Genomic DNA, 12720 nt, shown 5'->3' on the forward strand with positions numbered 1-12720 from the left:
AAACCAAAAAAAGAAGAGAACTTACCTTGTTTTTGTTCAACCTAGTCACAAATTATCCCACTCATTAGTGAGAATGATCTTGTATGATGTATAGACTTATAACGATCAGTAAACTAGCACATGTAAGAGGTTTTTGAAGCCTGAGGTTTGGTATAGTTTGTCGTGCTTAGCTCTTTTATAATATGCATTGTTTGAGTAGGAAAACAAGTTTTGACAATGATTCTAAGTTACTTCAACTCATGTGTTTAGATATACATGATGGCAATAAGAATCTTGATCACCATGCATCCTACACTCCATATATCTACATGACGTACATAATTGTCTCCTATTATAACTTTTGGTGCCATCCAAAAAATAGACTCTTTGATGGATTTGCAAGCATCAGTTATTGTGTCCTCATGAAATGTTTTAGATACTCCAAAAGCAGCCAATTTCACAAAAACATTAGAATCAATAAGCATGTTTCCAGCTTTGATATCTCTATGAAAACTTTTTTTCTTATGAAGATACTCAAGACCAAGAAGTAATTGTGTTTTGTAGACAGGAACAAGAGACTCACTAAATGTGCCAAATCTTTCTAGCATGCTTTGAATAGATCCGCTAAAAAACATCGTCCAAAAATATATAAAGAACAATGCCTCTTCATCTTTGTCCATATCTATGTAACCAACAATATGTTTGTGTCTTATCTCTTTATATAACGAGATTTCTCTTTCTAGACAAGTCATGTAAAAAGCTTTCTCTTCATCATTAGTCATGTTTTGAAACTTCAAATGTTTCATTGGCATAAGCTCTCCAATGGATTGATTGATGCCACAAAACAACGGTCTCTAGATGCTACAAGAGCTGCAAGTATCAAGGGGAGCATTTGCATGTCTATCCCATCACCACAAACATCAAAACCACACTTGAGGACCTGATGCATGATTTGAGCTTCTTGTGATGCAATGGCATCTTCTCATAGTCTACCAATTGCCAATGGTGGCAACTGAACAGAGCCACTTGACGGTTTTGATGCATTAGTGAGATATCTCATGTCATTGTGCGAGGCATCTGGATAGCCAAGTGATGAGCTGGATGTGGAAGAGTAAAATGTTGAGAGGAGATTTTGATTGCCCCCTAGAGGAAATGAACATTCCATCAAAGCATTGTTGAGAGATCTTTCTAATGGTTTGGTCATTGCATCTAATGACTAAGCATGATTCAGTGGAGACAAAGTCCACTCTAGTGTGTGGCCTTTGAGCTTCAAAAGAGACTTCTCTAATTGTCTCTTGTTAATTAAGTGTTGAGGCACGGGCAGGAGATGTTGGCATGCCATGCCATGCTAGAGGGGAGCCCAAACCTTTAGCCATTGAGCTTGGACTCTTTGCCGCATTTGAATCAGAGACATATTTGTCCTTGTCTAATAAATGCTGCATGATCTTGAGTAAAAGACTTCACAATCAGCTCACATACATCATCTTCTCCTCTAAGAAAATCTAGGCAAAGGAAATACCTCAACTCTATTTGAGCTCATTTTTCACGGGCAAGTTCCTTCAATTTACAACCTCAAAACCTATCAATATAGATTTCAGATTTATCCTTCAATGTAATCAAAACCACAAAATCAAACATTGTGTATATGTAACCTGGCTTTATTAGTTATTGTCAAAAGCCCTTTTATCAATAACTCAATTATTAAATTACCTAGCTTATGAATTATTAGGCAACTTAGAAAACAATAGCCTCTTTTTTACCTTGAAACCATAGAGTTTACACTTGCATCATGAGAAACCTTCAAGATGCATGAGTATAGGCTGTTTACAAATCATTTTCCTAGCTTGTGCATACGGTGGAGGCAAGAGGCAAAAAGGGGATGGCTAAAAGAGGGGCATATGAGAGGTTGGTCAGTCAAGAGAATATATCCAAGTATAAGTGGGAGTTGAGCATCGGACATAGTTTAAAAATTTGACGTGATAGATAAGTGTGGTTAAGGAGGACGGGTTAATGTCCCATTCATGATTTGACAACACTAATCCTAATTAATATAGAGAATGCTTAAGAACACAAAATGACAAAAATTGGTCAAGTTCTCAATGTAGCATCAAGTTACATTTTCTGTGAGCATAGAAATGAGCTCAATATATAGGAGAAGAAGTGGTAGGTTGAGTGACATCATCAATGAGGTTGAGAGATCATTCAAATTAGCCAAAGAGGAGAGTACAAGTTGAAAACTCATGTACACCTTTTTGGGGCTGTTTTGGCCTATCTATTGGCTCCATTATGCAGTGAAAGGTGCTAGAAAGGTCCATGGGTCATGCATACATATGTGGGAATCATTTTGGATATGTAATCATGCATGTGGACTAAGGGAGAGTTTACTAGGGGCATAAGTTAGGTTTGCCCCATCATGAAGCTTTAATGCATAAAACGCTAATCACGACTAGTGAGCAATGAGGTGGAAGGCCTCATGGTGTGTAAACCACACCCTACCATCCCATAAGGAATTAGACACATTACATTGTAAACAATCTGATCTCTCATTTTCAATAGGATCTCAAGAAGGTGCCTCCTCATAAATGTTATACACCTAAAAATTTAGTTGGATCAATATACTTGCTCATCATTAGATTGCGCTAATCATTTTCAACTATTGCAATAGGAATGGAAGACAAAGATGAATTTTGAAAGAAGAGACCAACTTTACTTCAATGTTTTTCAACTCTTGGGTCTGTTCTATCTTGCTTGTATTGCTTTGCATTCTCGGGAAGAAAAATGCTACGCGTGTAAAATCTTGTCATCATTTGGTTATGCCAATCAACAAACATTAGAATCAGATGCTATGTGCACATGCATGCAAAGTAAATCAAGAAAATGGATAAGTAGGGCATTTAGGCATCTTAGCCACTTGTAAATTTATATTTGTGATAGCGAGGACAAAGCCACAATTTCCTATTATATGGTAGTTTTTGTGCAATTGTTGCCCTTCCATCAAACAACTTGCACTTGTCTAAAATCTCAAGCAACAGCTGTAGCCCTCCTATGCGCATGTGTAAGGCCATCGCTTTCTTAAAATGATGATGATGGTCAAGAAGACCCGCATTTCCTCACACTGCAAGGGTCGTAGCTATCTATTGTTTTTTTTCCGTCTCTCTCCACCATGATCATCAGCACACCCACAACGTAGAGAAAAACCAGGTTATGTGTGTGCCAATCCTACGGTGATATCATGTGGAAAATGGGGCGCAAAGCAGTGCGAGTGCTACTGGGTAGGCAACTGGAGTCAAAGGAGAGTTGGTAGAAAGGAAGAGAGAGCGAGAGATATATATAGAGGCAATTCTTTTTCTTTTGCATGAGTGCTTAGCGACCCTTTTTTATTAAACTGATAGTCATTGTCTTTGGGATAACGGCTGAGCAAAAGGTTGGCATGCCCTAATTTTAGCAGGCTACGAACTCACGAGCTCAAACCGCTCTTTGTTGTTGTCAATTTCTTGCCTACCACCACAACGTTTTTGTTTGCATGGGTGGAATGGGTGGTGGGCTACATGGGTATGTGCAGAGTCCCATGCACATTGTTGGGCTATTGCCGCTATTGTGTTGAGGACTATGGAGCTAACAAAAACCACCGCCGAATAAGGCCCACCCTACTATCACCGTCAAACAATAAAGATGTCCATTGTGGGGTGGTCAAAGAGTGCATTGGTTTGATGCTACTACAACCTTGGTAATGGTTGCCCCTTACCTTACTAGAGCACGATAATATTGGCCCCTTAGTCTATTACTCCATCATGCCTACTACTCCGCTTCATATGTTGAGTTTGCCGAGTGATGGGTTTTATCAAGATACTACACAGGTCCTTCAAATTTTGAGACTTTGTAGTCACTTGGGGTTGTTTCCCATATCCATTAGATCTTTAATGAAACTCATTCAAAAAAAATTCTTGAGGTCTCTTAGGATTGTGTCTACAATGTTGAATTTTCTCCAATTCTTCTTCTATCCATCCTTCTTCTTACATCTCACCATGCCTTCTTCTTCTACTTCTCTTGGAATTGGTCTCTTGGGAGCCAAGGTAAGGATTAACTAAGCCTTCGTTGATATAAAGAACTTCTTCTTGTACTATACGCATCCTCAATCTAATGACATATTCTTCTTAATCATATCTAGCCTCATGTCCATCACATTTTTACCAAGTTTTAACAATATCAATATCTCGAGCGCTAACTGAGGTATTAGCAATAATTAATTTTACTCAATATATAAAATATCATAATTTTTATATCCTCCTATTAGGATAACTTTCACTGATTACAAATTAATGAAGGATTAAACATTGAGGCATCCAAAGATTTACCAGAAACAGGTAACATGAAAGAGGAATAAAACAAAAATATTTAAATTAACCAAAAAATAATTATGTAAGTGCACTCGGCTCTAGTGCATAATTGTATCCTTGTTCAAATGCCAATTTTTGGATCTCTTTGATCGATTGTTAACAAGATCGTAGCCTTGTTGCTTTGATACCACTGTTGTAGTCAAGTGCACAGGGCCTGCAAAATACACAAATAGCATATTGCAGACAATTGAATCAACATATCTGCATACTTGGCAAAATGCACATATGTACCAATAGTACATTTGAAGAGAGAGAGAGAGAGAGAGAAGTAGGAGAGCACATGCAGGCACATCTCCGATAGCGGAGTGCTACAGAGGCACGTTGAGAGAGGAGATGTGAGAAGAGAAAAGAAGGACACAGACATTGGGTGCAATCCCCCCCCCCCCCCCCCCCCCCCCCGGTGCAAGAGTGAGTATTTTCCTCTTGCACATATTTACTTACAAATTTCTTGAATGCTTAAAATGATTACAAATTGTCTGCCCACACATAAAGTGACCATAGCTCATAAAGAGCACTTTAATAATGAAATATCCATAAACTTGCTATCCTTTTGCATAGTCCATAATTCACTTATTCTTTTGCCACCTGCAATAAATAATTATCTATAAATTTTCATTACATAGCCCACATGCTACTTGACATTTTTCACATATGGTGTATATCACTTTTCATCATTTATTGCCACCTTTCATTATAAGGCCACCATGCTTAACTTGTAATTCTCTCTCATTTTGATCAATCAAGCAAGTTTATTTCCTTTTACATTTATATTTCTCAAATACTTATTGCTAATTGCTATGATGAATCTTTTTTTTATGATGAATGCCTCGTTGGTCTATCCACCATAAGCATTTTAATTACTACTAAATTAAACCATATCACATAAGGTGATTTGGAATAATCGATAACAATCTCGTAAGTATTTCATTACCCAACATACTCAAATTTTGTGTCAAACAAGTGATAAATGTATTATATCTTATGCTTTGCCTTGGTCAAGTACACAAATTTGCTAATTTAGGCAGTGTACAAGCGTCAACATGGTGTCAATTCACCAATTTAAGCAACACCAAATTATTTAGTGCAAATCTACTAGTTTAGGTAATGCTAGTGCAGATTGCCAATTAGATAGTACAACCATAAATATAGATCCACCGATTTAGATAGCATTAGTGTAGATTCATCATTTTACACAGTACGGCCATAAATGTAGGTTCAGTAGTTTAAGTAATGTAAATGTAGATCTATCAGTTTTGGCACCTCAAAATAATGGCACCTTCCAGAAACTTTGCTACTCTGATCTGCACCTACCCTAAACTTTCTTTTGCAAAGCTGATCTCGGAAAAAAATCAAGAATAACAAAAATAGACATGAAATAGGTTGTTTTACAGTCAAAACAAATCAGTAAAAATTTGCAACTATCTACCCTCAACCCACAGGCAATCTGCCAAACATACAACAAAATCGATGCTAAATTTGGAAAAACTTTCAGCAAGAAAGTTGTAGACCATGACATTTGCAGCAAGGATTATGGAACCAAGCTAAAATCGATCTTTTACTTAGTCAAATTTTAGCTACAAGATAATTTTGAAAATTTTATAGCTTCGTCCTATTCTCCTCCACGACATTGCAATGATACAAGACCTTCACTCCAACTGCAATACCACTTGAAGAGTGCGCAATGTGTGTGGAGTGCAAGGGAGAAGAAGATCAGACATGAGCACAATGTGGTTGGAGCTCTCGGTGAGGATTTGGAATTACTTTATAACTTCTTATTGTTCTATATGATTAAAAGAATAGATAAGGTTAGTATGGTCAATGTGATGGGTGTCCGGCTAGATGGCCTGAACCTTAACACTTGAAAATGTTAATTAAGTGCTAGAGGATATGCTAAGAACCTACATTAGCGTGAAACAATTCAATTGGGAAGATTACCTCTCTAGTTTGGAGTTTGTTAATATGATGCAAAGCATATTACGATTAAGTTTAATCCCTTCATGCTTATGAACGATTTTCAACCTCTATCACCAATTATGGTGGGGTTGGTTAATGATGAGGCATTTCAACAAGTCAAGGACTTTGTCCATAATCATATGGATATATTGAATATTTCTCGTCGATAAGATAGATACAAGAACTTTGCTAATGTGACATGTCAACAAGTCACTTTCACAAAAAGTTCAAAAGAGGTATTCTTGCGTGTTCTAAAAACTTTAGAAATTCGAATGTTGATTATTTGTTTAGTTACCTCTTGTGGGACGTGCGTCTAACCTCACTCCTATCTTATTGCAGATTTAGCGAGAACCACGAATAATTGTCAATCCATGGGATGAAGCTGACTCGACTAGTGCATGGAGGCTACAAGAGGGTGTCAATCTCTTGGAAAACAACTAACAACTCGCATCTAACTCAAGCTACACTCAAATGACCGAAATCACCAAGAGCCAATCGCTCATCGGCAAACAATTCACATCCATTACAGCATCAAATGACATCCAAACGTAATGAAACTTTTAGGACAAGTCTATAAGACCTATGCACACATGCTTATGGTCTCAAATCCCACTTTTGATGAAGTGCAAAAAACGCAATTATTAACAATAGTGAGATTTTGACCTAGTTGTTTTCGACCCAGAATGCATCTAAATGCTTAGCAATAATGCCCCAATACCCCGCCTATACTTAGTTATTGATTTAAGAGTGTAAATTCCTAGTTATGATGAAATTAGGCCGTGGGTCAACGACGCCAAAAGCTACGAAATACCGTGAAATGCTTACGCCAATGCGTAGAGCTCTCACCTACGTTTGCAACGCAACAGACGCGACTGCAATGTGACAACCGGGGAGGGAGTAGGAAGTGGGAGAGTGCAAGAAGTGAGCACCGTTAGCTCACGCTGTGTATTTCTTATCCAAAATCTTATAAAAATATTACAAAAGTTGGCTTTTATACCTTAGCCAAGGTTTTTGGTGGTCAAAACTAATAATCTAGGAAGCTTGTAGCCCCGGCTCATCAATTACAAATTTATCTGTGAAGTAGGAGTTACAATATTCTCGATTTATCAAAATAATAAATATTTTTACAATGATGAGAGCTCCAAAAAATGTTGTTCGAGCTAGATTTTAATGTCCGAGTTATGTTGCTGCTAGCATTCCCCCCCTCCTCGCCTGTGTTGTCCCTTGACACAACTTTATGGGCTGAGGTAGTCTTCAGGCTTACGAGACTGACAAGGCGGTCTTTGAGTGCTTGTAAAGCTTTCTCGTATCTGAGGCATCACTCTTTTTCTAGGACTTGCAAAAACTGCATGGTGATCTTATTTTTTAGTTCTATGGCAAAGTAGCCGACGAACCTGGATGTCAAGTTATTGATTACTGGTCCAAAAATTTTAGTCCACCATGTAAAAAATCATGTATAGAAGGCTTCTTCAAAGGCGAGTATATTTCTTGACGGCAAGAACATACACCTTGTGTAGAAGCCGTAGAGAACCTCCTCTGAAGGTTGTCCGCTCAAATCATAGCAATGACATCCATGGTACTCCTGCCTGCTCCGGCTTATGAAATGCTTGAATACATGTGCGCAGCATTTTGCAAATTTTATAGAGCATGGCACAGGAGAGGTCCGGTACACTCTTGAAAAAATTTATGACGCCTGTGAGGATTTTCACCATGTACTCCTCTGTGCTGACTTGACCCTCTACTCTAGCTGGCAGTTTGGGGTAGTTTAGCCAGGTTGGTCTTTTATTTGTTAGTGCTTCATGTGCTTGCCAAGTCCTTACTCTTGGTACAGGACAAAAGTAGGGTCTTTTTGAAGGTTTGCAGGTGCTCTTGTGAACAGAATCAGATACCTCGGATTCTTGTTCAACCAGCTCTTCCGCCACTTTGGGTGGTCATTTTCTGCACCTTCTTGCTGCATCTCTTTAAATAGTCTCTCTTTCACCTGTAGCAGATCTACTTTGATCAAAGGGTATGGCAATACTTGTTGATGCCATTGTGCATTTATTTGGTTGGGAGTGAGTTGAGTGACATTGATAGAATGAAGAACTCTCAACTCCCAATCCATAGCTGCTTTCCACTCTACATCTACCTCCTTGATCATCTATTATTTTAATCCATCCTCTTCAACTTTACATAGATTTACTATTGGCGTTGTCGTGCAACTCCACTCACATGCAAAGAAAGATACCAAAAAAATGCACATTAAGTTTGTTTGAAGCTTATATGTTTAATGAACAGTGATTAAGGGTTGGTTGCAAGTCGAGTTCAAATGCGGCTGAAAGGGCCAAAACATGCCTTACTGATGCTAAAAAGTGTTATGCTTGAAGTGAACACGGATGGGGTATTGTGCTCTTAAAATGCAGTGCTCGATGTGCTCTACCGACCTGTCTTTACGGCTCGTCGATTGGAGCTACGATGAAGAAGTTATGGCAGTTTAAAGTTCAAGTCGATTGCAGATCCGTGCCAGATTGGGCAACAGCAGCAGCTGGCAGAATAAAAATGAAATGAATGCATCGGGCTGAGGTGCTCACTTTGTGGAGGACCCATTAGCGACGTCGCTAATGGGTGCCTAGCTAAATTTAGCAAGACGGGACATGCATCCATAAAAAGAACAAACCTGTGGTTTGTTGGGATTTTTTCACCTCATCATCGAGAAGGGCTCCTCCTAAGCTCCATACCTTAAGCTCTTGATAATTCTGAAGCACCTAATCTCCTCCTCATAAGCGGGGATATTCTTAAGCTTCTCCTCCGAATCTTCCAGCTTGCTTAATCCTCGTAATCTTAAACCCCTTCATAAGCCATAATCCAAAGCTCTTAAGCTATCAAGAGCGGAGTTAACCCTCAAGCTTAGTTTTTTTTAACCTCTCTTAATCTAATCTATCACCATAAGCTAAGCCTAATCGAGTTTCTATCTCCTAAACCGAGCCTAATCTTCTAAGCTTTCATTACCCGAGTCATAAGCTCTCTTAAGCCGTCTTAAACCTTCCTAAGCCTCATTAGCCATTTGAAATCTGCTCGAAGCTTATTAACCATTCGAATCGAGGAGCATAAGGCAAAGTAAGCAGAATTCAATCAATTTCTTGTTTAAGCACCTGATTTAAGCCAGATTTTTCCTTGTAAGAGCATTTAATCTTCCATTAGGGATTGATTAATCATGGATTTTGTCGATTAATTGGAAATTAGACGAACTACTTGTTTTGAATACTGTTGTCGGTAATTGCATATGCTACACCTTGTTTCGCGCACCTCTCACAGCCAAGGGCTCGGTGCCTTCCCGGCTCACCTTTTGCACATTTATCCCCGACATTCTTGGTGAACCCGACGCGAAACGAGCCGGGGTGAGCAATGTGGTGAAGAAGGATGTTGACACCGTAAGAGGCTGCCATGCAAACAATATGCGCAGCAGTTTGTTGCTTACATGCAACAACAGCAGGTTGCCCAACAGCAGTACAATTTGCAAGAGAGGATCCGTAAAGCTCGGCACACAGTTACCGAGAAATTGCATCGATTTGAAGGTCGGGATATTAACAAATTCTGCAATATCTATGAACAGGCAATGGAAGAGAATGGAATTGATGATGAGAACGCAGTAGAAGGGTTCCATTTGATTGCTCAGTCGGAACTTAGGAGTCAAATTAAATAAATTCAGGTGCTTCAAGGCCCGAATTGGCAAGATTTCAAGAAGGCGCTTCAGGAGGAATACTTCTTGGAGGATTCTCAAAGAGTAACCAGGCAAAGGTTCATGAAGTGGGTGCAGAAGAAGAACAAAAATCTGTCTGCACGAGAGTTATTATGGGAATTTGAGAAGAAATTCGAGCAATTGTCCTTGACAGAGCAATGTTCAATGAGGGATCAAAAGGTTGAGTTGTTCATCCAGGCTGCTGATCCTTGACTTCAGGAGAGTTTAGTGCAATTGCTAGAGGATCCAAGTGGAGAATGGGGCTTAACATCCGACTAGAAGGTAGTCACCAAAGCAGTCAACATGATCATGAAACGACAGATAAGAGTCGACAAGATCATCGTGGCTGACATCATGGATGTTGCGGAGGAGGAACCTAAAGAGAAAACAACCTCTGCAATACCCAGAGTGCAGGAGCCAGTTCTTGACGAATTGATAAAAGGTATTCAAGAATTGAATTTGAATTTTAAAGCTGTTAAATTTGATGGTCTAGCTGCAAAGGGGTCTACATCGAAGCCTAGGCAGCAGCCACCATGCAAAGGCTGGGACCAATGCATGTGGTGTGACAGTGAAGACCACAAGTATGTTAAGGAATGTGATGATTTTGACGAAGCATATAAAAATAATGTGGTGTTCTGGAAGGACAAGAAGATACACCTTAGGGCAACATGTGAGATGCTCCACCTGAACTTTGGTAGGGGCGGCATGAAGAAGATAGTTGATGAGATTCAGCATAATGTTTCTCTTGTGGAGGAAACTACATATGGGCTGCAAGTCTGCGGGAAGGGTGATGAAGATGGTGCAGGTACCAAGGGTCAATTATGGCCTTATGCTTTGAAGACAACAAAAACTGGACAGGTAACTTATGGAAGCAGCGGCAAGTAGGGAATTCAATTCGAGAAACCACAGGTGGACTGATCCAATGGATTCCCTCTCGGTGTATGCGTTCATTGCGAAGTCTCAAGCTAATGAGGCTATGGTGGAGGAAAAGCGGAAAAGAGATGAAGAAGCTCTTGGGACATCGAAGAGGACAACGAGGTTCAACAGCAAGAAAGAAGAAAGTCCTGCTCCAAAGCCCACTCCTGAAGTGGTGATGGAGGAGGCACCTAAGGACAAAAAGCAAAGAAAACCCAGGGGGCCCTCTTATAAGTTCAAGTCTGACATTGAATATAGCTACGGATTTAAAGAAAGTCTTTGAAGAGTGAATTCTGAATAGCAAGGTGGAGCTCACATTGGGTGATATATTGGGGATTTCCAAACGTGAGTTTCATGAGGAGATAATAGATATCATCAAAAGGAAGCGGCAGATACCAAGTGAACAAGAGCCGGAGTTAGTGAAGAGCCAGGCGGTACGCCACATTGAAGCAATTCTAGACGACTATGAAGAGTATTTGGCAAATCTTGAAGAAGAAGAAGAAGAGTCGAGGTCTGTGGTGGTGTCAAATCCAACCTTACCTAAGGTAAGGCATGTTCATTTCAATGAAGATGACGATAGTGAAAGCATACCAAGGAGTCACTTTTCAAGGACTCATTGGGCAAGAGGAACAACCGAAATTGTTGTAAAGCTAGGCGACATCGAAGAACCGGTCTTAGCACTCATAGATCATGGATCGGAGATCAATTTGATGGCTAAAAGCTTGCACAAAAAGGGGAAATGGCCTATTGATGTGGACCATGGTTGGCGGATTTGAGCTGCCAATATGCTTCCAGGCGACCTCTATGGTGCATGTGCAATGTTAAGGTAACTGTAGGGGATGTCTGTGATGAGCAAAACTTATTTATACAGGAGCATTCCTCTTATCCTTTAATTTTGGGGCAACCATACATTACGGCTGTGCGAATGGAAACCAAAGTGATGGATGATGGCTCGGCCTATGCCAGGGTTCGGAGCCATGATGGTAAGAAAGCAGTGCAATTCTTGACTGTATGTGTTGACCATGCTAGGAATAAGGACAGTCTACGTGATCATCCAATGCCAAAGATACACAAGGAGTTTAGAGAACACAGGTTTGCATAGGATTTTCTCGGAGTGCCATTAATGGTGGTACAATTGAGGAGAAGTTCTCGCAAAGAGAAGCTTTCTCTTCAGGGTTTTGGGGTTAACATCTGAAGGTTCAGTCTCTTTCAGAAAATTTAATGATTTGCCGAAGTGAGAAAAATAGTATGTTTCAGGTATTCAAAGTGAATTGCAGGGTTGTGATGTGCTTGAATCTAATGATGTGATTTCAGGAGTCTTTAAAGAGGTATCTTATGAAGATACTATGTCAGTGCTTGAAGAGATCAGGAAAAACAGGTTACAAAGTGGAACTGAAGTAGTCAAGGTCCATTCAATAGACATGTATGATGAGTTAAGTTTATATAAAGCACTTATGCATATTGAAGATGATTTAGGTGAAACTGTTGAAGCGCAGGTAGAGACCAAATACAAGACTGTTGCAAACAAAGTGAGGCCAGTGGCTACACTGCTGCCAGTTGGAAGTGATGGGATGATCAAAGAGGCTTCTCGACAGCCTATACTCAGAAATCCAATTAACATAGGGCATAAGTTTACTAAGGAGACACTGCAGCAGCAGCTGAAGGTTGGAGAAGACGGTTTCCTCAATGAAAAGGAGATCCAATGTTTTCAAGGTATGCTCAAAAAACATGGTAAAGCTTTTTCTTTTGAGCCAACTG

The 12720-nt window shown here is 39.7% G+C and overlaps 1 pseudogene; it reads right to left on the minus strand.

The window, feature by feature from the left end:
• Positions 1–245: 245 nt before the first annotated feature.
• On the minus strand, positions 246–1421 carry LOC147464702 (uncharacterized; annotated as a pseudogene).
• Positions 1422–12720: the final 11299 nt, after the last annotated feature.

This window comes from Adiantum capillus-veneris, chromosome 1 (genome assembly GCF_014529385.1).
Source record: "Adiantum capillus-veneris isolate H3 chromosome 1, ASM1452938v2, whole genome shotgun sequence".
Lineage (NCBI taxonomy): Eukaryota > Viridiplantae > Streptophyta > Polypodiopsida > Polypodiales > Pteridaceae > Adiantum > Adiantum capillus-veneris.